Below are 27,031 nucleotides of genomic sequence, written 5' to 3' on the forward strand. Positions count from 1 at the left end.
GGGAGCAAAACTTAAGCTACAGATAGAATTGAAAACAAGAATATGACCTTTAAAATGAAGGTATGGCCAGAGGCTTATATAGTTGCAAGAAAAAGTTTGTGAACCCTTTCAATTACCTGGTTATTTGCATTGATTATTCATAAAATGTGGTCTTCATCCAAGTCTCAATAATAAACAAACACAATATACATAAACACAAACAATTGTACTATTTCCCATCAAAACTGAGTACAACAATTAAACAATCACAGACCGGGTTCAAGAAAATATGTGAACCTCTAGGGTAATGCCTTCTACAAAAGGTATTTGGAGTACTAATTATTGAGATGAGATTAGATGTGCTGGTTGTAGAGGTACCCTGCCATATAAAAAAAGACAAGCCAAAATCAGGTTACTGACAGAGCCTGCGCTTCACAAGAAAGATCTCTTTATGTGCACCATGCCTCAGTCAAAAATTTTCAGAAGACTTTAGAAGAAGAATTGTAGAGATACATCAAGCTGGAAAAGGATACAAAAGCATTTCTAAAGACTTGCGTGTTCATTGTCACAGTAAGAAAAATTGTCTACAAATGGAGGAAATTCAGCACTGATGCTACCCTCCCTAGGAGTGGGCATCCTGCAAAGATCACACCAAGAGCACAATGTGCAAAGCTGAGGGAGGTGAAAAAGAACCCAAGGATAATAGTAAAAGACGTTCAGAATACTCTAGAACATGCTGACGTCTCTGTTCATGTATCCACTGTAAGAAAAACACTAAACAAGAATGGCGTTCATGGAAGGATCTCAGAGGAAAGCACTGCTCTCCAAGAAAAAACAAAACAGTGTTGCTGCGCATCTCAAGTTTCCGAAAGATCACCTGAATGTTCCACAATGCTTCTGGGACAATGTTCTGTGGTCAGATGAGACAAAAGTTGAACATTTTATTAGAAATGCACACTGTCTTGTTTGGAGAAAAAAAAAGGGTACTGCAGACCAACACCAAAACCTCATCCCAACTGTGAAGCATTGTGGAAGGAGCATCAGGGTTTGGAGCTGCTTTGCTGCCTCAGAGCCTGGATAGCTTGCAGTCATTTGGGGAAAAATAAGTTCAAAGCTGTATCTACACATTTTACAGGGGAATGCCAGCGTAGCAGTCCATCATCTGAAACTTAATAGAAGTTGGATGATGCAACAAAATAATGATCCAAAACATGGGAGTAAATCAACAATAGAATAGTTTAAAAAAGAAAATTTATGTTTTGGAATAGCCATTCAGAGTGCAGACCTTAACACAATTGAGATGCTGTGGCATGACCTGAAGAGGGCTGTTCATGCAAGGTATCCCAGAAATACTGATGAACTGAAATAGTCTTGTATAGAGCAACGGTCTAAAATATTTCCTCGCTGTTGTACAAGTCTGTTCAGCAGCTACAGGAAACAGCTGTTGGAGGTTTATGCTGCTAAAGGAGGTTCTGCCACTTATTAAATACAAGGGTTCACATACTTTTTCCAGCCTAGACTGTGAATGAATAAACAATGTGTTCAATAAAAACATGAAAAGTACAAATGTCAATGTGTTATTGCAACTGTGTAATAGAAGGGCAGAAACAAAGCAAATTATCAAATAAGCAACAAATTTCTCAATGAATCAACACTGATAAGACTCTCACCTACATCCCCTTCATGCCACCTTAAGAACGATAGAGTTCCTCATCCTTACCTACCACCCTAGGAGCCTCGGCATCCAACACATTATTCTCTGCAACAACTGGCACCTCCAAGAGGATCCTACCAGCAAACATATCTTACCTAACCCCTCCCCCCATTTTCCACTGTCTACAAGGATTGCTCCCTCCTAGATCCCCTTTGTCCATTTGCCCCTCTCCACTAATCTCCCATCCGGCACTTACCCTACAAGCAGCCGAAATACTATACCTGCCCATTTACCTCATCCCTCACCTCCATTCAGGACCCCAAACAGTCATTCCAGGTAAGGCAACATTTCACCTACAAATCTGCTGGGGTTGGTAATTGTATCCGGTGCTCCTGGTGTGGTCTCCTGTACATTGGTGAGCCCCATCATAAACTGAAGGACCACTTCATCAAGTGTCTCCACTCCATCCACCAAAAGCGGAACTTTCCGGTGGCCGAACATTTTAATTCCAGTTCCCATTCTGATGTTAGTCCATGGTCACCTCTTGTGCAACAAGGCCACCCTCAGGATGGAGGAGCAACACCTAATATTCCATCTGGATAGCCTCCAACTTGATGGCATGAATATCTTCTTCCAGTAAAAAAAATTCCCCTCACCTCTTTATCTGTTCCCCACTCTGGCTTCTTACTTCTTCTCAAATGCCTTCCACCTCTCCCTGGTGCCCCTCCTTCTCCTACAGTCCACTTTCCTCTCCTATCAGATTCCTTCCTCTCCAGCCCTTTACCTTTCCCACCCACCTGGCTTCACCTGTCACCCTGCTATCCTTCCACCCCTCCCTCCACCATCTTATTCTGCCGTCTTCCCCCTTCCTTTGCAGACCTGAAGAAGGGTCTCAGCCCGAAATAGCGACTGTTTATCCCTTTTAATAGATGATGCCTAACATGCTGAGCTCCTCCAGGTAGGGGTGTCTGTGTATTTCCAGCATCTGTGCAATCTCATGTTTATGTTATCCTTGACCTCCTTCCTGACAACAACAGTGCAAAGAGAGCATGACCTAGGTGGTGGGGTCCTTGATGATGGATGCTGCTTTTCTGTGACAGCTCGCTATGTAGATATGCTCAATGGTGGGGAGGGTTTTACCCGTAATATGCTTTTCTGTACAAGGGTATTGGTATTTCATACCAGGCTGTGATGCATTCAGTCCGTATACTCTCCACCATGCATCTACAGAAGTTTGTCAAAGTTTTAGATGTCATGTCGAATCTTCGCAAACTTCTAAGAAAGTAAAGGCGAAACCGTGCCTTCTTAGTAATGGTACTTGCATGCTAGAGCCAGAACAATTGCTCTGAAATGATAACACCAAGGAATTTAAAGTTGCTGACCCTCTCCAACTCTGATTCCTTGATGAGGACCGGCTCATGGACCTCCAGTTTCCTCCTTTAGTAATCAATAGTCAGCTTTTTGGTTTTGCTGACACTGAGTGGGAGGTTGTTGTGGCACCAGTCAGATTTCTAATCTCCCTATGTGCTGTTTTGTCTCCACTTTTGATTCGGCCAACGACAGTGGTTTTCATCAACAAACTTAAATATGGCATTGGACCTGTGCTTAGCCTCACAGTGAGTAGAGCAGCAGGCTAAGCACACAGTCTTGTGGTGCATCTGTGATGATGGTGATTGTGGAGGCAATGACGTTGCCAATTCAAACTTTCTAGGGTCTGCAAGTGAGGATATGGTTGCACAAGGAAGCATTGTAGCCTAGGTCTTGGAGCTTATTGACTAGCTCTGGGGGGATAATAGTAATGAATGCATATCATCTAGTTGTATGCCTCTTCACTGTCCAGATGTTGCAGGGTTGAGTGAAGAACCAATGAAATGGCATCTGCTGTTGACCTGTTGGCAAATTAGTGTGGAACCAAGTTGCTCCTCAGGCTGAAATTGATATGTTTCATCACCAACTTCCCAAAGCACTTCATCACAGTGGATTTAAGTGCTACTGGACGATAGTCGTTGAGGCAGGTTACCATGCTCCTAAAGGCAAGGAAGAACAACATTGCAACAGCTAACAATTACCAAAACATGGGTATTAGCATTTTTTTAAAAAAACTTCAAATGATAGGGAAAAATAATGGAGTGGATCTGCAAACAAAACAAAATCAGCTGTGTTTGAAATGCAACTATAGATTAAAATGATCTGGATCAGCTTTGGATAACTTGCTGATAAGAATGGTGATAGTGCATAGCATATAGCAAAAATCAAGGTTCCTGGTCTCCTCTATTTAGTTGTGGCTAATTCTGTTTACCTAAATATTAGATATCACTTTAACATTGTCATAAACATTTAGCCGAGTACCTCAGAGAGGTGTTAAGATGAATATTTCAATATATTAATGTATATGTAGAAGTTTTAATATGTGTAGAGATGCTATCAAATGGACATGACAAAATTGGAAAGGGGCAAGGAAAGATCTTGCAGAATACCGAAAGATACAGAACAAAAGCTGAACTGTGGAAGAACTCAGTAAATAACCAGCAAATACAAAGGGAAAGGGATGGTCAATGTTTCAGGTCAAGTCTCTGTACCAATACCCTTGATGCAAAATGTTGACTTTCTTTGCTTACACAAATCCTGGTTGATCTGCCAAGTTTGGCTTTTGGTTCAAATTCCAGCATCTGCTGTCTTTTGTGTCTCCAAATGCATAGTGAAGGAACAGGGTAGAGAAACTATTGCCATTAATACTTTGACAGTTTTTAAGGTAGGTCACTATTTTTTAACCTTTGCAAACACAGTAAGATTGTCAGTGAGAATGGAGTAAGCTATCTTATAAGTGATAATGTAAAAGACAAAATTTTCTAGAGAATTTCAAAGTTTGTCCAGAATTATACAATTTTAACACAGTAACTGAATGAAAGAACTACACACTTTCAATTATACCTGTCACAAATAAATAAATTTGTAAATAACTTAAAAATGATAAATATCTGTATTTGTTTTAAGTTAGAGTAAAGAGAAGTCTATTCTATGACCAGCTTCCAATTACTCACTTTTGAAATTTAAAAACCCTTAAATGACTGCCCTGCATTCTATCCTCATGCATACTAAGTCTTTAAAGTCAGCTGTCAAGGAATGACTAACTCTACTAATTATCTTGAGAGTTTCTCAGTTCTTGCCCACCAAGTGGCAAGACACCATCCCAGGTATCTGTTACCTGATTCTCAAATAACCATGACTCCAGTACCTCAGTCCCACTAATATATTACCAAAGTCATCAGTGAAGCAGGTGAAGATGGGTGAGCTGAGGTCATTAACTTTAACAATTTCTTTTGTATGCTCAGTCCAAGACATTCTTTGCCATCGTCGTCAATAAAGCACATGCCACAACCAACTTCCCAATTATTTGAATGCAGATGTCCCCTGCTTTTCCAATCTTCGCTTTACGAAACCTTGCTGTTACGAAAGACCTACATTAGTTACCTGCTTTCGCTAACAAAAGGTGTTTTCACTGTTACGAAAAATGGCAGCGTGTGCCCCGAGCAGTCAAGCTCCTCCCCCAGAACTGCATTCTAGCCAGCGTTGCTTCAACACATGCCTGTGAGCATCTGTGCATTATGTCGATTTATTTTGAGCATCCATTAGCAAGATAAGTTCTAAGGTATCGGAAAAGCCTAAAAGAGCTCGTAAGGGTGTTACACTTAGTGTAAAACTAGACATAATTAAGCGTTTCGATCGTGGTGAATGAAGTAAGGACAAAGTGAGTTTGGCTTGTGAAAGTTGACAAAGATGATGTTGAAGACGTTTTGGCATCTCATGACCAAGAACTAATAGATAAAGAGCTGCTGCAACTGGAAGAGGAAAGGATAACAATCGAAACCAAATGCAGTAGCGAACGGACCGAAAGTGAAGTCGTCCAGGAACTGCGTGAGATTTTCGCTGCAATGATTGCAAAAAAGGACGACTTTAATTTTGAAAGGGTACGTAGGTTTAGGCAATATTTGCAGGATGGTTTGAGTGCTTACAAAGAACTATATGATAGAAAAATGCGCGAGGCAAAGCAGTCAAGCATACTGTCTTTTTCAAGCCTTACGACGAACCTCAACCTTCAACATCGAGGCAGGCAGACATAGAAGAAAATGACCTGCCTGCCCTGATGGAAACAGATGACGATGAGATGACAGCTCAGTGTCCCACCACCCCAGCGGTCCCAACCTCCGGGCCGACCAACACTGTTCTGCGAAGAATGCAGCGGTAGCTGGGATGCACCCAGCACATCTTTAAGAGCCAAACTAAACAAGCCAATGAATTAGGTGACGCTTGGCACGTAAATGTCAGCCCAGATCAGAGGCAACTGCCAATTGCATCGCCTCTGATCTGGGCCGACATTTACGTGCCGGACAGCACCTCATTAATTAGCTCGTTCATTTCGGCTTTTTTCTTAAAGTAGTGCTGGGTGCGACTCGGCTACCGCTGCATGCCTGCATGCTTCACAGCAATGTATTGGTCCATGGCCTGGAGGTTGGGGACCACTGCACCACCCCCAACCTCCGACAACTCAGCCATCAGTGCGCTCGGCGCTGTCTTCCCGATTCCGGTAAGTGATACTACACTGTACATACATTATTTCTACTATATATAGGCTGTGTATTTTTGTGGTATTTGGTATGATTTGGCAGCTTCATAGCTTAAAGGTTACTTGAGAGTGTTTCTGCCGAGAACACTTGCGTGAGATTTTCGCTACAGAGGACAGTTCGGCAATGATTGTAGAAAAGTATTTCTGCTTTATATAGGCTGTGTATTTATCATATAATTCCTGCTTTTACTATATGTTACTGTTATTTTAGGTTTTATATGTTATTTGGCACGATTTAGTAGGTTATTTTTTGGGTCTGCAAACGCTCACAAATTTTTCCCGTATAAATAAACGGTAATTTCTTCTTCACTTTATGACATTCCGGCTTACGAACCATTTCATAGGGATGCTCTACCTTCGGATAGCAGGGGAAACCTGTATTACAATTATTGAAATGTACAGTATCATAAATAAAAGTTATTCTGATATTCAGCTCTTTTTGTCCATGTTTGGATTTAGGGTTTAATGAGATCCAGGGACAGGTGCTACAGATTATGAAGGCATGTCCCTGGTGATACCTCCATTATTAGCCCTCCATTATTGGCCAGACTAATTCAATCCTACTTTTTCTCTTGTAGATTGGACAATTTTCCACTTTGCTGGATTGATGCCAGTGTTGAAGGTATATTCAAACAGCTTGGCAAGTACACAGTTAGTTTAGGAACATATTTTCAGTATTCCATGAGCATCTTAGCAGGAAGAAAAGTGTCAGGAGAAAATAAAAATGACACTTCTAGTTGATTTTGGTTTCAAAAGCTTCATGCTTGTTCTTTGTACTCAAATATCGCCTCTACCATCAAGGATGATCATTAAATTTCCTCTATTATTAATGCAATTGTTCAACAGCATTTATGATGGATGATGAAAGGACTGAAACCTCTGATATGATCTATGGACTGATTGTATATTGTTTCCACCGTTTATTATCAATGTTAACCTGTATTGACTTGCACCAGCCTGATAACTTATTTTCAATATACCTTGCCCATTAATCTGTACCCTCTTTACTGAATTAGGGTTGGTCCCCTTGTTTAGTAATGACAAATTAAGGAATATACCATGCCAGAATATGATTGACTGTGGTGGAAAAGATTTTGCTCCAGATGGATCATTGCATTTGAGTCTCAGTCTTTTTTAAATGAGTCTACTATGAATTTAGCCTGTTTAGCACAGTGACAGTTTCAAAGGGAATTTCACAAAATCAGTATATTCATTTGAAGGCACTAATATCAATAAATATAGTTACTGCTTGAAAGTATCTGCAAGGATGAAAGTATTATGTACTATTTTCCTCATTCCCCCTTATAAGCCGAAGTATTTGGGTCTTAAGCCCAAGTCCCTCTCCACAATATATCCAATGCCCATGGTACCTCAGTGCACCATCCAAGCACCATTCAACATGAATGAGTACTGATTCATTAGCTGATGGTGACAGTAATAAAACAGTAGCTTCCTTGCATACTATACTGCAGAAGATCGTGAACACGGCACAGCACATCACACAAACCAATCTTCCATCCGTGAACTCACTTTACACCGCACGCTGTCGGAGCAGTGCTGCCAGGATAATCAAGGACACGACCCACCCAGCCAACAGACCTTTCATCCCTCTTCCCTCTGGGAGAAGGTTCAGGAGCTTGAAGACTTGTACGGCCAGATTTGGGAACAGCTTCTTTCCAGCTGTGATAAGACTGCTGAACGGATTCTGACCCAGATCTGGGCCGTACTCTCCAAATATCCGGACCTGTCTCTCGGTTTTTTTGCACTCCCTTACTTCCCATTTTTCTATTTTCTATTTAAATTTTTAATATTTACTAATTGTAACTATTTTTAATATCGTTAATATTTAATATTTATAATCCAGGCAGTGTGAAGCACAAAATCAAATATCGCTGTGATGATTGTACGTTCTAGTATCAATTGTTTGGCGACAATAAAGTATAAAGTATATTGATCTGCGTTATTCTATTTAAGGTCAACTGTCAAAGCAGAGGGTCTGAGACCCTCTTGCACCTGACCCTGCAACTATGGGCTGCCATTTCCAGGTCTGCCCAGATGGTGAAAAGACAACGGAAGAGTCTGGTAGAATGACTAAAAAAAAACTACCATTCTGTGAATATAGAAACAGGAGAAAATCGCAGATGCTGGAAATCCAAGCAAAACACAGGAGGAACTCAGCAGGCTAGGCAGCATCTATGGAAAAAAGTACAGTTGACGTTTCCGGCCGAGACCCTTAGGCAGGAGAGGCTATGGTGATGAGGTGAGTTCGGATGACCTGTCATTTTTTACTTCACAGTACCCCAAAGTGACTAAGTAGCTTGCTGAACCATTTCAGAAAGCAGTTCAGTCAATGAATTTGGTCTGCAATCACAATGGGTAGGTTGGGTGAATATGGCAGATTTCCTATCTTAAATGACATGAAAGAATCAGATGAGGATTTAATGAACACAACATAGAATCAAAGCATGGAAGCATGCCATTCAGCCCAGCTCATCCATGCTGACTAGTAGGTGGCATTCCATATTAATCCATTGCATGGCACATTGTCCAAAGCCTTTTGATTTTGAGCCTAAACAATTAAAATGCTCATCTGGACAGTTTTTAAATGCTGTCAGTAATCCAGGTTCAACCACTCTCTAAGGCAGTGTGTCAAAAATACTTACCACCGGCTGGGCAGAGGCCCCCTCATATCCTCTCCAAATTTCTTGCCTCTTACCCTAAATCTACAACTGGCTGCTCCGGGAAAAGTTTTTTTTGCAGATTATCCTACTCATACCCCCTCAAATTTTAAATATCTCCAATCACATCTACTCTTAACTGCCTCCATTCCAGGGAGAACAGACCCCATTTCTCCAGTCTCTCCTCACAAATCAACTACCATATCCCAGGCAACATCCTGTTGAATCACCTCTGATTTGCACCTTATTCATCACCATCACATCATTCCTGTAGCAAGGGGACAAAACCTGCATGCAGTACATCAGCTAGATCTGACCAAGGTTCCATAAAAGTAGAGCATAACATCCCTATTTCAATGCCTCCAAGAGCCTAGATGATACCAGACTGTTATTCCAGGTGTTCTTAATGATCCATATTTAAATTCCTCAGTTGGAAGAAAGACCTTGAACTCATTGCAATATCTCTGGGTTACTTGTTGAGCAAGATAACCAACTTGCATTGTAGAATATCCATTCAATTTTTCATGGCTAAATCTCTTCTGACAGCATTTAACAAAAAAAGCCAGGAGTAGGCATGCAGTAAGGTCTAGCCTTATAAGATTTTAAAATCAGTATACATCAATAAAGCCTCATATCCAGATCAACGAAGTCATTAATAATCAGAGTTCATTCAAAAAAAAATTGACCATTAGGAAAAGCTTTTAAAATGGAGCAGACAGCCTGAGGAAGTTACATTTGTATGTTCCATATTCACTTCAGTAACACAACTGCCAAAATGAACACATTGATATAAAGCATGTAAGATTTATATTATTGATTTATGCATTTACTTTACATTTTGACAAGTGAATCTATAAAGCTTTTAATAACATACTGTCATGATAAATTATCAGCCCCCATACTTGTAGTTTTCCACAATCCCAAAGATTAAATAAAAATAGAAGCAGATGCCTAAAAATTATCAGATTTTATCAATTCAGTCAAGGTTAACAACTGCACACCAGAAAAGAGTTTTTTCAAACAGTGAAGTAAAATCCTCCCATTAAAATAGGATTAATTCTCCAGAAAAAAATTATCTCCCACAGAACAAGCTATATATGCAAAACCAGTGACTTACAGAAGTATAGCCTTCATGTACGAATGGCAAATCATTAACTCAATCATCTCCACTTCAACTGACGGAAGTATCAACCACTAATCACCTTTAAGTTCCAATGGGTGCAAGACTACAAAAATAAACTGATTATTCACCTCAAATCACATTTTAGTTACTTTTCTGAAAGCCCTTTGTTGTTCACAAGTTTATCCAGTTGTACGTGAACTCTTTCCTGAAATAGATTTATTCTTACATGAACCTACTTCTCTGATAGTGACAATTCATCCCTTTTGTCCCTCAAGTTCACACAGAAATTCATTAGATATAATTACAGTACAGCAAACTAAACTGTAGCTGGCTGGTGACGTAGTGGCATAGAGTTCGAATCCAGCCAGCTCCCTTGCACGCCTTCCATCTGTTGAGCGCTGAGCTAGCAACTCGGCCTTGTAAAAATAAAAAAGCCTACTAAAAAAAAACGCCCTCATGACAGCGTCCCGACGACTCTACTCAGAGTTAAGGGCTTCCTTCAAACTAAACTGTATCAGCACACTCCACCAACAATGAAAATATGAAGTCCAGCTGCATCACAATGTACAAAATTTGTAAGTAAGTACTTAAAAGAGAAGTGCTGGTATCTAATGCTGCTGCAACTCTCCAGGTTATGGAATAGGAATGTCACAGGATATGAAGCCAGACCAGGGGTATATAATGCATTGCTACATAATGTTTCAAAAAGCAAAAATCTTAGAAGGATTTCAGGATATTAGAAGGAAATATTAGAACCCCATCTCAAAGACATTTGTAAACCAAACGGGGCTTCTACAGTAATTTGGAAGTTTTAATGTAATCACTATTGATGTTTATACTTAAATTCTAGATTATTGAAGTTAAAATATGTTGCTGCAAAAGTGAAATTATGACCATTACATCCTGTTCAATAATAATCTAGGCCTCTAGTCCAGTATCTTAAACAGTGGGCTACAACTTTACATAAAAATTATACTGCAAGCCCAGAATGAATTTAACTGTGAACGGTCTAACCTCTAACTTGTTAGTGTCTTTTTTCGATTGGATAATCTGGAAATTTAGACTGAAGCAAGGCCTGGTCCAATAAGGGAGTGGTAGTTTTGACCAAGTTGGTGTTGAGCTCTGATATGTGAGTAATGCCAATGCAACAGTTCTCTCATTTTTTTTATTACTGAGCATTGAAGTCACAGGCATTATTCCTGCTGTAGTCTGTATATTGTCCAGATTTACCATCGGCTGCCAGAAGTACTTCTGTTTTTCATAAGGTTGTGAACAAAGCTAAACACAGTGAATCAAACAGCTTCATTCCAGAACTTTGACAAAGATACGTCAACTGAGGACACTTTTCTGAACAAATTCTGTGCCAACATCCTAGGGCTATAATTGCCAGCTTCAAACAACTACTGTCAAATATCTTTTCATCAGTTATTGCCTCAGCTGCCTTAAGAATTTTATCTTCAACCTTGATCACAGACCATCCCGACGTCAAGAGGTTAAATTAAGCAGCTCAGTGCAACATGTCCAAATTAAGACCATGGTAGAAGTCAGGAGGCATGTAGCTTTGGCAGAAGCAGAACCAAGTGCCTAATCATGTTATTGATAAACAGGTTTTACCTAATAGTATCACTGATATCACCTATAAAAATAATCATGAAGATGCACAAAGTGCATTGACTAGATTATCCTGTCTAGAGGAGATATCAAGATTGCTGGATACACCGTAGAAAGCATTCTTCTACGGTGCATCACAACCTGGTATGGAAGTTGTCCTGTCCAAGACCAGAAGCAGCTGCAGAACATCATGAACACAGCCCAGCATATGACACAAACCAATCTTCCGTCCTTGAATTCACTTTACACCGCACACTGTCGGAGCAGTGCTGCCAGGATAATCAAGGACACGACCCACCCAGCCAACACACTTTTCGTCCCTCTTCCCTCCAGAAGGCTCAGGAGTTTGAAGACTCGTACGGCCAGATTTGGGAACAGCTTCTTTCCAACTGTGATAAGACTGCTGAACGGATCCTGACCTGGATCTGGGCAGTACCCTCCAAATATCTGGTTAAAACCTGCCTCTCAGTTTTTTGCACTACCTTACTTCCCTTTTTTTATTTTCTATTTATGATATATAATTTAAATTTATACTATTTACTATCGATTTGTACTCCAGGGAGCGCGAAGCACAGAATCAAATATCACTGTGATGATTGTACGCTCTAGAATCAATTGTTTGGCGACAATAAAGTAAAGTAAGTATTGAAGTATTCTAACTCTTGATGGATATTAAGATTCATAGATGGCATGGAAGAGTGTGGTTACAGAAGATCCTTTGCTGATATACATTAAAGCAGGATACTGTCTAGGTATTTGCTGTGGCAATTGCATCTCTAGATGCAACTTAATGTGCAATGAATTGAATGGAAACAGACACTTACAAAAGGCAATGATAGAGTACACTCATCCACTCAACACTTTAAATTCACTTCAAAGTAATTCTTCTCAATCATTTGAAGTAAATCTTTTTGGTTCCTTTGCCCCCATGCTGGATTTCACACTAGTTGAGAATGGGAATATTCTCAGAACTGCTCTTCCTATCAGTTACTCAATTCACTGGGGCTATAGTATTGTTCCCCACTGATATTTGAGTGACTTTTTAAATTTTGTTCTCAAGATAGCTCTTTTGGTGCTCATTACTGCAAGTGACTGCATAGCAATTTCATAAAATTAGGACTACTTCAGCAGCTGTTGTTACTGCCACATTTTACTGTGCTCCCACTTAAATTAAGAATGGTTCCCCATTTTTCGTGGTATTTATAGAAATATTTATAGGGCTAACTGTGCTAATATAAATTTCTATTGTGGCCAACATCACTTCTGACTAGTTTTGGTTACTGAAACTGGTCATGGATGTATCCCAATTCATAAAACAGTACTATTACACCATACAATGGCTAACACTCAATGTAGGATCTTTTTTTATTCATAAGGATTATACTGTGATCATTCTTACCAATGTTGTTATGAACTGGCACTTTTAAACACATTGGATCAACACACCTTCTTACTGATGGTCCAAGACACTCTTGGTGGTCATTAAACCACTAGATTCAAGAACACATGATGTACCTTTACTTTCCCTAAAGTTTCTCTGAAGTGATTTTCAGATTGGAGGATTACAAATTGTTTAAAATTAAATGACAGTCAGCAAAACAGTGCCCTGCCATGTAACTTCATTGATGACTCAGGATCAATTCCCCAAATTGACAGCACTACATCACCACATCTGGAGACTATCCTGTTAACGTTAGGAAAATAAAGGAACATCTATGGAGAAGAATGGGATGTCAGCTGATACACAAGACTGTGCAAGACAATAGGAAATGGTATTCCTATTTGATCTGCCAATCATTTTAATGTTAAAATTAATTTAACATGGTCCTTTTTACTGAGATTCTCTGTTTAATCCCAAAATGATGCCCCAGTAAAACAAATTCTCATTTTAAAAGGTTGTATAGGAATAGTAAATGATTCAACTTCAATGCTACATCTTCTATATTTATTTATAACTGATGAGCAGATCAATTCTACTCAATTCTATTTAGCATCTTTCTTTATATTGCAAAAAAAAACCTCAATGTTGAAAATTCAATTAATACAAGATCCACTCTTTGATATTGGGAAGGGAGGAGACGTTTCAGACAGTTTAGTGAGGAAAGGCAGTTCACTCCTAAATGATCCAATTTTAACTTTAAAATCCTCCATCATAAATAAGCTTCTTGGCCATTTGTCATATTGGGCTCTTTACTACATAGATGACATAACCCCTATATTTCTTAAAATCAAATAGAAAATAAATCTAGTTTATGCCTTCTTTGCTCATAATTTAATCCTTTAAACCCATGTTTGTTCTTGTTCTAAAGCAGTGGCAGGAAGGTCTTCTCAGGTACAAAATTAAACTTATCAGAAGCAGCCATTTCATAGCTGAACTGAGCCCGAGGATGTAGGGTTTCTGTAGGATTCGATCACCAGAAAGCCCATTCCAGCATGTTCATGTGGCCCATACATCTACTTGTTTTACATAACACAGCAGATGCTTGTACATCTCCAAGTTAAAAATGTTGGTCCCCAAGAAAAAAAGTTGATGCCATGAAACTCTCCCCATCAAACTCACTGGCTCACCATTCTGATGTCCCAACTATGAAGTATTTTCATTCCAGTGCCACAGAGATTATATATTCACACAGAGTGAATTAGCACAGGCTAACCTGACCCAAGTCTTATTTCAAAGCCCACACAATCTTGCCACATAGTCAAGTTCCATCAGACTCTCTTTGAATATACGTATAGTCTTTGCAGTGCTGGACTAAAATTGATCTTGGACAACATGAAAGTACATGCTCAGAGGCACAAAGCGAACACTGAAGCACAAACTGTGCAACTGGAAGGCAGGAACAAAGGGATGATACACAAATGACTGACAGAGTGACATGGAGTGCAAGTGAAGTATAATTCAATTGGTGCCATTTAGATCCCCATTACCTTGAAATTCAAAGCCTGAAACTTGATCAAATCATCCATATGAGTAATATGATTACACAGAGCTGGACACTCAAAACATGAACAACCCGCAGGAAAATAAAAATGGAAGAACTCAACAGGTCAGGCAGCATCTGCAGATGCACCACTCCTTCTCAAATAGGTGCTGCCTGACCGGCCCAGTTCCTCCAGGTAGGTTGTCTTCCAACATTTGCAGTTTTTTATCTCCATGACTGAAACTTCAGATTACCTAGGCTAGTTCTGATTTTTTAAAAGATTCAAGTCAGAGGACTTGCTAGTAATCCAATATTTGACTGCTGCCCTTGTACTCTACATTGGCCATAGAGGCTACTATCTTCAGTGTGTGCGGCAGCAATTTGCCAAGTGGTTTTAATTGAAAGGGAAGGAAAAAAGCTTCAGCTAACTTCCACCACCAAGGTACTAAAAACCCAGAAATGATTGCCATTCTTTTATTGACCATGGATAACCAACTAACATTTATTATTATCATCCAGAGCATTTGGGTTGTTGAGTCTAAGATGGCACGTCATTACCCTCCACAGCAGTTAGGGATCGTTAACTGGCATGAGTCACTTCTCGAAGACAAAACTCTAATCATGAAATTCTGAAAAATGGATGAAGATCAAGGCCATAAACCAACTACAATGCTCATTCTAGAAGGCAACAATTAACTTTGGCCTCCTATACTTTTGAATCATGGACTACATTCTGCAGCATTTCAAAACACCTCAAAACTATTGAGGCAATACCTTGAAAGCAGTTCTTGTAAAATCTCCACACCTATGGTTAGAATAACTGACCAAAGTCTATATTCATTCCTAGGCCAACACGCACGGCATTGACATCATTATACCGCTGACTTCTTTAAGCCTACTACATAATTCACAAACCTGTTGAGGTTCCTGAAACAGATATACTATTACAATCTTCTGAAAAATCATCAGCAATGGTTCAGGGAAGTTCTTATAGACTCTGAAAAAATCTGTAACAACCCCATCATGAGAATTCAACCCTCAAAGCAGAGGAGAAACCTGGATGAGAAACAAGTCAATTCATTCACAAAACGCAGCAGCCTAGTGTAAATGGCAGGGGAAGCACACCAACCAAATTTCCAACCCTTCTGGGTAATCAGAAGAACACAAGACGAGTATTCATTCAGAACGGTGTAATTTTGTAGATGGTTAAAGCAGAAGGGCTCTGGAATTTAGGATTCATTTAACAAGACACATCTGAAATTACTCAGCCAAGTGCACAGATAGCAGACTTGGTTGCCGTCAAATTTATAGTAACTCAGACAACTGAATTGCTATCACCTTTGCCTGGTTAAGATTGCATGTACATCTATAATTCATTGACAATTCCTGACAAATTGGGACAGCAGAAATTTAGTTCAGCAGATAGAAAAATATTCTTAAGTGGCAATAAATGGAAACATGATTGATTACTTTGTACACAGTGAAGGCCACTATAATAAAGTCAAGATGGGAAGGAAATGGGGAAGTGAATACTCCAGATACAAAATGTGCTTGGGATTCTATGGAAGGAATGCGAGAAATTAGTAATAATGGCAGTTGAGCCACTGAAAGCAAGTAGTCTCATGGACAAGACCAAAGAAATGATTGTGAACTTAAGGGGCAGGCTGACTACTCCTCACTACACATACAGGGCTCCTCCATGGAGAGAGTTAGGAGCACCAAGTTTCTGGGAGTGCACATAACTTATGATCTCATCTGGTCCTTCAACACCACCTATTTGGTCAAGAAAGCACAGCAGTGACTCTACTTACTGAGGAGATTGAGTCCAGTGAAGCTCCCCCTCCTTGAACTTTAACCAATTTTAAAAAAAAAGAGTGCCATCAAAAGTGTCCTGACCAGCTGCATCACCGTCTGGTACGGGAATTGCAAGGCATCTGACCACAAGTCACTGTAAAAGATTGTGAGGACTGCTGGAAGATCATCAGGGTTTCTTTTCCACCCAGAGATATTTATTAGGAGTCCTGCACACGCAGGGCCCTAGGCATTACCAATAATCCCTCCCATCTGTCTGACAATCTGACAGCCCCCCTCCCCAAACCACCACGACCCCTACCATCAGGCAGGAGGTACTGTAGCATTAGGACAAGAACTGCTAGGATGGGAAAAGCATCTTCCCCCCACCATAAGACTACTGAACTGCCTGACACCATCCAGATCTCATCACATACGAATCATCAATAGTGTTATACTGTTTACTTTTTAAAACTTGTATCCTACATGTACCTTATTATTTGTTGGCATTATCTCTGGTAATGTTACTATGCAGTCTCCCTCCCTCCCCGTGTATATATGCACTGGAGCTTGCAGTCAGATATCTTGCGATTCCCGTACGAGATGGTGATTAAGCTGGTCAGGAGACTCTCAATGGTGCTCCTGTAAAAATTGGTTAGAATGGTGGGGGGGGGGGGGGGAACCCTCATTCACTTACTCACCTCAAATCTCCTCAGGAAATGGAGACGCTGCTGTGCTTTGACCAAAGAGGTGGCGTTGAGGTACCAGCTGAGATCATCTCTTATGTGTACTCCCAGAAATTTGGAGCACCTCACTCTCTCTACAGAGGAGGCGTGTATGTGCAGTGAAGAGTGGTCAGCCTGCATCTTCATCAAGTCCACAATCATCTTTTTGGTCTTGTCCGCATTGAGACTCGAGCTGTGCTCACACCGTTCTACCTGCCACTCTATCTGCTCTCTGTATGCTGTCTCATCGTCATTGCTGATGAGGCCAATCACAATGGTGTCATCAGTGAACTTGATGATTCAGTTTGAACTGGATCTAGCAGTGCATCATGCTTCAAAAGCAGGCTGAGCATGCAGCCCTGGCGATTTTGCCAACATGGACTGACTGTGGACTTTCTGTCAAGAAGTCCAGGATCTAGTTACAGAGAGGTGCTGAGACCCAATGAGGACAGTTTATGCTCCAGCTTCTGAGAGACGATCATATTAAACACTCAGCTGAAGTCAATAAACAGTATCCTGGCATATGAGGCACTATTTTCCAGGTGAGACTGGATGGAGTAGAGTGGAGAAGCTATGGCATCATCTGTAGACCAATTTGAGTAATAAGCAAACTCAAAAGGGTCCAATGTAGCAGGAAGATGGGATTTAATGTGATCCATAACCAGCCGTTCAAAATAATTCATTATTGTTGAGGTCAATGCCACTGGACAGTAGTCGATACGGCAGATCTTCTCCCTCTTGATTTCTAACATGTTTTAACCCTGAGTGGACAAACAAATTGAGTTCTCCTTTACCACAAACCACCAGTGCCAAATGCTCACACTGCAGTATTAATTCTAGTTGGTCTGCAAATAACTTAAAAGTTGTCTATGTCTCATGCATTGCACTAATCTTAAAGCCGAAATTGAACTGCCAAGTCAGTATCTTTAAACCAAATTTAACCCCAAAATTAAGTGGTACAGGTAGGTGAGGATCGGTGGAACGAAATATAATATTAGTAGAATAATATACATTAAAATCTAAAGGGAAATAGAAAATAATGGGGAAAGGATTTATTAAAAACCAACAAAACATTTTTGAGGCACATTTCCAACAATTGTTGTTTAATTGTTTATTTCAGGAAATGTTACTGTGATAAAGATATCTTGTCATTGATCTGGTCCTATCAGGAAGCTTCTGATATGTTAAGAACTACATTTTGATAATAACAAGTTTATAAACAGTAACTGAATGTACAATTTCCTCCCAATCTAAAATTGGTAATTAACATTTTTCCCTCCAACTGAACTGCAAATATTCATGTTAAAAAGTGAGTATTCATTAAATAAAATTTTGAAACTTCATTTACATCAATTTCCAAGATGATAATGAAAGTGTTTTGAGCAGATTTTTTGGGGAAAATGTTTATATATCCACAATAAATAAAGCTATCAAAAATAAGAATGCAGTAAAAATCCTACTTCAAGTATGATCCATAAACAATAAACACGAGTCCAGCAAAAATTGTTAGGCACTATGAATTTCGCACACCATTCTGCTGAACAAACATTTGAGTCAAGATATTTTCTGTAAGACAAGATATTCTACAGATGCTGTAAATCTTGAGTAGCTCTCACAAAATGCTGGCAGAACTCAGCAACTCAGGCACATCTATGTAAGAGAATAAACGATCAACTTCTTGCGCTGAGACCCTTCATCAAGACTGGAAAGGAAGAGGGTGGAAACCAGAATAAGGCTGGGGGAGGAGGAGGAGGAGGGGAAGTAGTACAAGCTGGGAGGTGATAGATGCTCCACAAAGCATTTGTATTGGATCGCATCTCCATTGCCCATTCGTCCTTTCCCATTGATTTCCCTCCTGGTACCCATCCTTATAAGCTTAACAAGTACTACACCTGCCCCTAGGCCTCTCCATCACCATGACTCAGGACCGCAAACAAGACCATCCAGGTGAAGCAACACTATTTGCAAGTCTATTAGGGTCATCTATTGTATTGGCACTTCTAGTGTGGCCTCATCTACATTGGTGAGATCTAACACAGGTTGGGGGACCACTTTTTTTGAGCACCCACTCTGTACCCTGCAAAAAAAAACAAGCTGACTTGGTAGCTACCTATTTCAATTTGACTTCCCATTCCCATTTTGACATGTTTGTCCATGGACTCCTCTACTGCAAAATGAGGCCAAACCCAGGTTGGATAAGCAACATCTCATATTCCGTCTGGGCTGCCTCCAAACTGAACATCAATTTCTCCAACTTCCAGTAAATTCTCCCTATTCCCTCCTCTCTTTTTCCATTCCCAATTCTGATTATCCTCTCACCTTTCTCTTCTTCTCACCTCTCTGGTTCCCCTCCTACTTCCCTTTCTTCTATAGTCCACAGTTCTCCCCTGTTGGATTCCTTCTTCCCAGCCCTCTAACCTCTTCCAGCTATTCCACCTCAGCTTTTGTCACCTGGTCTTATCTGTCACCTACCAGCTTGCACTTCTCCCTCACCCCACCTTCTTATTCTGGTTTCTGCCCTCTTTATTTCTAGTTCTGATTAAGGGTCTCAGCCTGAAATGCTGAATGTTTACTCCCTTCTATTGATGCTGCCTGAACTGCAGCATTCCTCCAAGATATTTTCTGTAGCAAGGTGCAGCCTATAAAAAAAGTTCATCTCACAAAGAAAGCAAAAAAAAAATGATATTAAAGAGCATTAAGGTATGCTGATTTTGGCTCAAGTTTTCCCAAATTGCTTTTGTTTAAATCTGTGGAACCTGTAACGACACATGATGCCCAGCATTGTAAAAGTCAATATTTACACACAAGAGACTGAGGGCCTCCAGTGGTAAAACTTGGTAGTAAAATAATTAAAACAGATTTAAACCACAGAAAATATGTCCCAAGAGTAGCAATGCAGACCTATACATAATGCATTTCCTTGCCGTCACAAGGGTCTAATCAGAAATCACAAGGGTCTAATCAGAAAACACAAGGGCACTCTGTTACGTTTCTGTGCTGAAAGCAGTCATGCAGAACATTAACATACCTGCAATATCATCCTTCCCAATAAAAGATTCTAGGAAGTTACACAGCAGGAAGTAAAAATGTGGCAAATAATCCACAAATGAAGATAGCATAATTGAAACTTGGCCATAGTTCCACAAAACACAGGATTCTTTCCTTTAACGAAACACATATTCCTATAATTAAACTACAGGAAATTGCCTTCATTCATTCTTTTAACAAAAGTTCTTAGCAGAATAATAGAATGTTTTAACTGCTTATTTTGTAGGGTTTGCATTGCTTATATTATATGAATTAGGTTCACACAACTGAACTGAAGGAGATTATCTAATAATTGCCCTTAACAACCAGGTGACTGGTTTTGGCCTTACGTTTTTGATGAGTTTGTAACTTTGGACAGAGCTCCAGCAAGTTATTTGTCACCTTTTAAGAGTTCCCTGAGAATGAAATTATATTCTCTATTCCCTACAATGTACTCAATTATTTTGAAACTAGCAATAAACAAACTAATTTTCTAATTTCTTCTGTTTACCTTTCAAAACTTAAGAAATTTGGGAGGTATCTCCAAGTCCTCACAGCATTAAAAATAATCACAAGACAATACTAACCATCTTTACATTTCCATCAGAACAGTAAATTACCCTGCTCAACTTCAACAGCATACAGAAATGCTGAATAAAGACTTTTGTCTAAGCAAAACAACACATTTCATAACAACAGTAATTAAATTCTTATTAGTTTCTTAAATGGAAATAGTAGAAATTTCACACATTATTTACATTTTCTTCTGGATCAACGTTAAACCGATGCTCTTCACAAACACTCATTTTTGTATATATTTATATTACGTACTTCGTCAGCCTGTTGGAAAACCTTGTGTTTTAGAAATCAAAGGAAATAAGCATGGAATTTTACCCTTAACAGCTTATAAAGCTAAGGGTTGTAATAATTTGTTAATTTTCAGATTGTAAAACTGGAATACACATGGCTACAAAAAAAGCATGCAATTGAAAAAGCTGTGTATTTTACTGATAGCAAAGCTAGAAGGTACTTCTAATAATAGCATTGCTTTAGATTCATTAAAAAATGTTTAACACTCAAACAAAAGAAAATTATATTGGGTCATTCTGCAGTTAAGTTCCCAATGGAAATCCTCCTCCAAATCCCTTTCATCCATTTCAATATTCCAACCAGCAGCAGATTAAACATCAAGATAAGGATTTCTTTTAACATACTAATACTGGTAAAGATAATAATCCTTTGTTAAAATTAATAAAAAATATCTACAGACCAGGAACTGGATCTGGAATAACCATATTTACTTACAGCCCAGTTTTTGTTACAAATATTGATTTACGATTTACATCAATTTTAGATTTTCATGAAATCCACTAAGAATGAAAACTAGAGCATACTTTATTTAAAATCAACAGTAACTCACTACTCTCAAATTCTAAATTGAATGTGCATTGCAAACTGTGAGATTTGGCTCTGTGACAGCACTCTAAAACTCAATTTTCAGCTCTCAAAAGTTAAGACTCACAGCACAGCGTTGAGCACAAATCGAGACTCCCCAACACTGCACACTTTGAGTGGATATCAAACCAAGAACCCATTGTTTTCCAAAATTAAACAGAAACAAAAAAATTAGGTTATTCCAAGATCAAAGGCATTCTCCCAATGCTCTGTCAAACATACTTAACCTGACTATCATTAAAAGAAATGAATTGGTCACTTAATTATTTCCCGTTTATGGGAACTTAATTATACACACTGGCTGTTTTCCCACATTGTAACAATAAAGACACTTTTCAAATAATTCAGGACCATAGTCTTGGGACATCAAGGGCAAGAAGCAATATGCAAATTTATTATTTAATACTAGTCTTTTAAACTTAAAATAGAGAACATATCTTTTAATGAAAGTTAGCTTGGCTAAAAGGCTGAATTATTAAACTATTCTATTTAAAATGTTAATAAAATGCATTTAAAATATAAAAATTTCTCAACAATCCATGTTTCAGTTATATAGTGACTACCTGACTGCAATTAAAACAATAAATTTTAATCAGCTTGTAAAAAATTGACCTTGAAAACCAAGTTAGAATTATTAAAATAGAAGACTAAAACCTGCATTAACACCTTCATACATAAAAAAACAATTATCAACCATTCTGTGGGGCACATTACACCCTTAAAGGTTAGTATACATACAGATGACCCTCCTCATGCATTGTCCAAACACCATGTTGCCACATTCTGTGCAACCACACACTATCATAAAATTCTGGCTTTGCAGATTTTATTTACACATTTACTGTGCATACATGATTTCAAGGAACAGATTCTCTGAAATAAAATATATAGCTTTCTCATCTATTTCATTCACTAGCTTTCAAATCCACTTGCAAAAAGAAAAACAACACAAGATAGTTGGCTCAATTTATCAAAGGTGGCAAACTTTACTTTGTCAAACCTTTTGAAATGTTCAAAACATCCAGTTTGTAGTAAGTATCTGGCTATTTAAATAAGTTCAGAGAGAAACTTAGTAAATAGTATATTTCCCAATCACCTGAACCTGAAGGTTTTAAACAAGAGCATTTCCCATCTATTTACAACTAGAACCAATTCACAAGTACAGTCACAATTACCATCTATTCCATTGTACTAGAAGAGAACATCTGTAAAGAAGCGTATGGGGAAGCATGAGAGGCATCAATAAATATTATGAACTCCAACTGCTTAATAGTTAAGCAGTATTTCCTTCTTTTTCTTGTCTTAATCTTAACTACAAAAAACCAGGTAATAGGGTGCATCTAAATCACTACAGTTCAATTACCTTTTCCAATAATGATAATTTATATTTATTGAAATAAGATGCAAGATCAAACCAATTTCAAATTCAGAAGATGCACAAGTAAATTTGTATCTTGTTAAAGTTGTTACTTGCAGGTGAAAGCAAAACTTAATGTAAACAAGAGGGCTTTGCAAATGTTGAAATATAGAGCCAAACTAAAAGATAGAAATTTTGGTTCAAAAACTTCTCAGAACAAAAGCACATAGAACATTTTGCATGCAATGTTCTTAATGGGAAAATGAGCTCCTTTTAAAAGTTTTTAAATTAAATATGGACTCTTGCCATTTGAAGTCAATTTTGTTTCTAAAAACAACCAAAAATTTTGTAACAATCTACTGAGTTGATATTGTAGTCAAATGAAATTAACTCACAGATGAATGCCAAAATCCAACTGTCCAACAATCCATATTTTAAAACTGATGCTTCGGTAAAGTAGTTGCATTGTTATATCATCTGTTTTTAAACATGAACTTTTAGATTATTAATTGAGAAAAGCATTATTGAACTGTTTTTCCATATGCACCAAATGGATCTGCTTCTACGCAATATGTTGTTTCCAGCACCAGGTTGCACCATTCTGCCAATGCAGGCAGAGGGAAAAAGAAGCATCCTGAACTGAAAGCAGGTGTTCGCTAGCAGCAAAGTAGTAAGAGTTGAAACTAGAGATAATAGGAAACTTTTTTTTAAATGAAAGAAGGATTTCTTAAGGTACATATTATTTGCAAGTCTCAAAACCTCATTAGCTGAGCATCCTTTATAGTATAACAATGATATAAATATTCTATACTTTGTCAAGGGCTCAAAAAACAAAGTTAAAAAAAGTTGCATATTTTAATGTCAGATTTGTTCCTGTAGTCAACTCCCAAATTACTTCCTTGAATAAACTCTACAAGAACACTTACTGAAAGAGTATTTCATTGCAGCAGACAACTTCACCACCCCAGCAATTCAAGAAATAAAATCAAACACAATATATTAACATGGGCCACAGCTGGTTTTTAAACTTGATGTGTTATAGGTTTCTTATATTATGGCATAACAAATTTCAATATCCCCCTCATTAGCCATCCTAGCAGGTTACCCAATATTTTACATATTATATACACACGCACATAATACAAATATTCTCAGTGAAGTAAAACCATACTGTAAAACCATAATGTAAAAAAAGCACTTTTAAGTTCGGTCTCCTTATAACCCAAAACAGCAATGCCTTAAACAACTGATACACATCGGAAAAAGTCCACAAAATAGTTAGACAATATCTAGAACTTAGTAACTAACAACTGCTTTTGTTGATTAAAGTATGCACCACAGACAGAACAAAATAACAAGCAACCTTGAATTCTTCCAGAACATTCAGAGTAAGCTCTCACACATATTGTTCCATGGCGATACCTAAAAATAATTCTACAAAACAGATGATGAAATATGGTGCCATTTTAATTGCTTTCTTTAAAAATATAACAACCCCTGTACGAATAAGAAAATACAGAAACACAAGTAAAAATGCTAATGGGCAGTAACTGGTTATTTTAATTAAAGAAATGGAATAATTTACAAGTGTTCACTGGGCAATTAAGTATTATCTGTTTTACATCAACACCTAATAATTCATTTACAAAAAAATTTTGCTGTGATGGCTTACCTTTTTTTATATCAAGTTATTTTAAGAATTACTTGCGACAGCTTCTTGCAAATATACAAGCTGATTAAGTGAGAAAAGAAAGACTATTTGCTAAACCCGAATTTGAAAATAATCTAGAGGGGAACAGATAGCCAATACAATATAGTGCAAAAGAAAGCCCCAAAACAAATCAGGTGAAAGAGAATTGGCCTGAAGTAATTAACAAACAAAAACAAAACCTCCCTTCCAGCACAAGCACCAAACACCCCGCACCCACCCATCTCACAACTCCTTTACACAAATGACCACCCCTTCCTCTCATTAAATTAATTCTGAGTCGACAACCGAAGAGACTATGGAAAAAACTATTTGCATCTTCAGCAACTGGGGCCTGGTAATGCACTTCAACACTTTTACTAAACTATTAACATTTTCACTCAAAGAAATATTCTGTCATAGACGAAAGGCAATAATTTGTTTTTAAATTTTTTTAAAAAACTTGATACTGCGATTGTCAAATGAACAAAGGAATTTAAAATTGCCACCTAGACCTGATTTTTAAAAATGTTCGCCCCTGCAACCCCACACCTACAGAAATCAATTATCACCTTTTCCCTGAGGGCGTTGTGGGGGGCGGATGAAGAATGGAGGAAAAGGCTACTCGACATAGATACCGGATTAATACAGCCTTCAAAAGCCCATAATTTACTGAAGCGACCATCAGAAGTCTCAAATTAAACCAAAATTTCACTTGGTCATGACAATCAAAGCGGACAATACACAAGTGTCTAAATTATTTGCTCTTATTACTTCCAATTTTTAAAGTCACGTACCTCACTTGCCCAAGCACAAACATATATTTCCCGAAATAAAACACATTTCCAAAGTAGACACTTTGAATACTGTATCCATCTTCTGTATACACAAAAGACAACCTAACATGATAACCAGACATCCCGCCCCAACACTACACTGATTGGTATAACATTGCACCCACGGTCTCGATATTAACAGTCCTGCCGACTAGATTGATTGGATTCAGATCCTCTAAATTTCCATTATGTAACTAAACACGCCTCGATTGACCCAAGCAGCCGTCAATCACAAACACCGGTATATCAATTATTTTCAACAGGGAGGGAAGCACACAGACGCGTTGTCTTCATTGTCTTGCAATCCTGTCAATCATTACATCTGAGCAGTTGACTGGTCCTGACACCTGTCAATCACCTATAGCTGTCTATGCTTGTACTAGTCGCGTCGGCAACGAAGCCAGCCTGTGCACACTATTGGCCACCTGCCACGTCGATCGCCTATCGCAGTGAGGCTATTGGACACCTGCCACTTCTATCAGGCAGGATACACAGATCATTCGTTGCACGCTACGTCAATCAGACTGTAGTTGGACCGTGTTTTTCTGATAGCAAGCTAGGTTGACGCCATCCGCCCGTCCGTCGCCTATTTAGTTTCTACGCATTTCGTGTTTTGTATAATATCTTTCAACCCCCCCCCCAATCTCCCGACGGCTCTCAAAGCGGCAGGTGACAGATCATAAATAAAGCGGCTTGAAATCCTCTGGCCTACTCACTCAGTTCCAGCCGAGGTGAGGAAAAAGGCCTCAATCACACTCGGACAGAACAAAGCCAAAACAGGTACACTGAGCCCCAAGTGGAAAAACACTCCTCAAAAGTTAAACCCCAGAATCATCGACAGCCCTCCAAGAGCTCCGTTACCTATTAATTAACGCAACGCTGTGGCCATAACATAAAACTAAAATAGCAATGGTCATCGGGAAAATGCAACTGTTTTAAGTGAGCTTCAGAGTTCAGTGATGTTTATTTACTTCCACAACCCCCTCCCCCCCAGGAGTGCGGGTGTTCAGAGATGATGGGGGGGTGGGAGTGAGGCGCCTAGGAATGGAGGCAGAGTGTCTGCTGCCTCCGCCCGGGGACGTTCATCACTCACACTCAGTGAGACAGATGAAACGCCCGTCGCTGCCACAGTCCGGATTAACTCACAGGCGCGTCGGCGACCCCGCTTTACCCACCTCCCTCCCAACTCGCAGCCCGCGGAGGGGGAGCGGGCGAGGTGCCGGCAGGAGTGGCGCTTGCGGCCCGCGATCTCCCCGGGCCGTTCAGTTCGAAGGTTCGGACGCGCGCCGGCAGCAGATGCAAACTTACCGTTTGTTGTGAAGCGCGAGACAGCGGGTCAGCACACTGCGGTGACGTCATTCAACCTGTTCGGCCATGACGTCACGCGGCGCCGCGGCTCTGAACCGAAAGAAACGTTTTCCCGTGTCATTTGTTGTAAAAGCTGGAATTGAGTGATTCCGGGGTTCTTTTTGCAAATTTCTGGCTAGTTTTGTTCGGTAGGGAGTCTTTTATTTTCCAACATTGTATATTTTGTCATGTTCAAAATCTTCCAGATGTTTGCCA

General features: G+C 39.2%; 1 protein-coding gene across 7 annotated transcripts in view; it reads right to left on the reverse strand.

The window, feature by feature from the left end:
• zbtb20 (zinc finger and BTB domain containing 20) overlaps positions 1-26,804 on the reverse strand; it is a 347,065-nt gene extending 320,261 nt beyond the window's left edge. For 5 of the 7 annotated variants that reach the window (XR_011886336.1, XM_072260521.1, XM_072260518.1 and 2 more), the window contains exon 1: positions 25,430-25,514. The gene's annotated coding sequence lies outside the window, so the exon portion shown is untranslated. Of the gene's footprint in view, positions 1-25,429; positions 25,515-26,643 lie in introns of those variants that run through there. The other 2 variants (XM_072260515.1, XM_072260517.1) reach the window with 2 other exon arrangements.
• Between the last annotated feature and the right edge of the window lie 227 nt (positions 26,805-27,031).

Source organism: Mobula birostris, chromosome 6, assembly GCF_030028105.1.
Source record: "Mobula birostris isolate sMobBir1 chromosome 6, sMobBir1.hap1, whole genome shotgun sequence".
In the NCBI taxonomy this organism is placed as follows: domain Eukaryota; kingdom Metazoa; phylum Chordata; class Chondrichthyes; order Myliobatiformes; family Myliobatidae; genus Mobula; species Mobula birostris.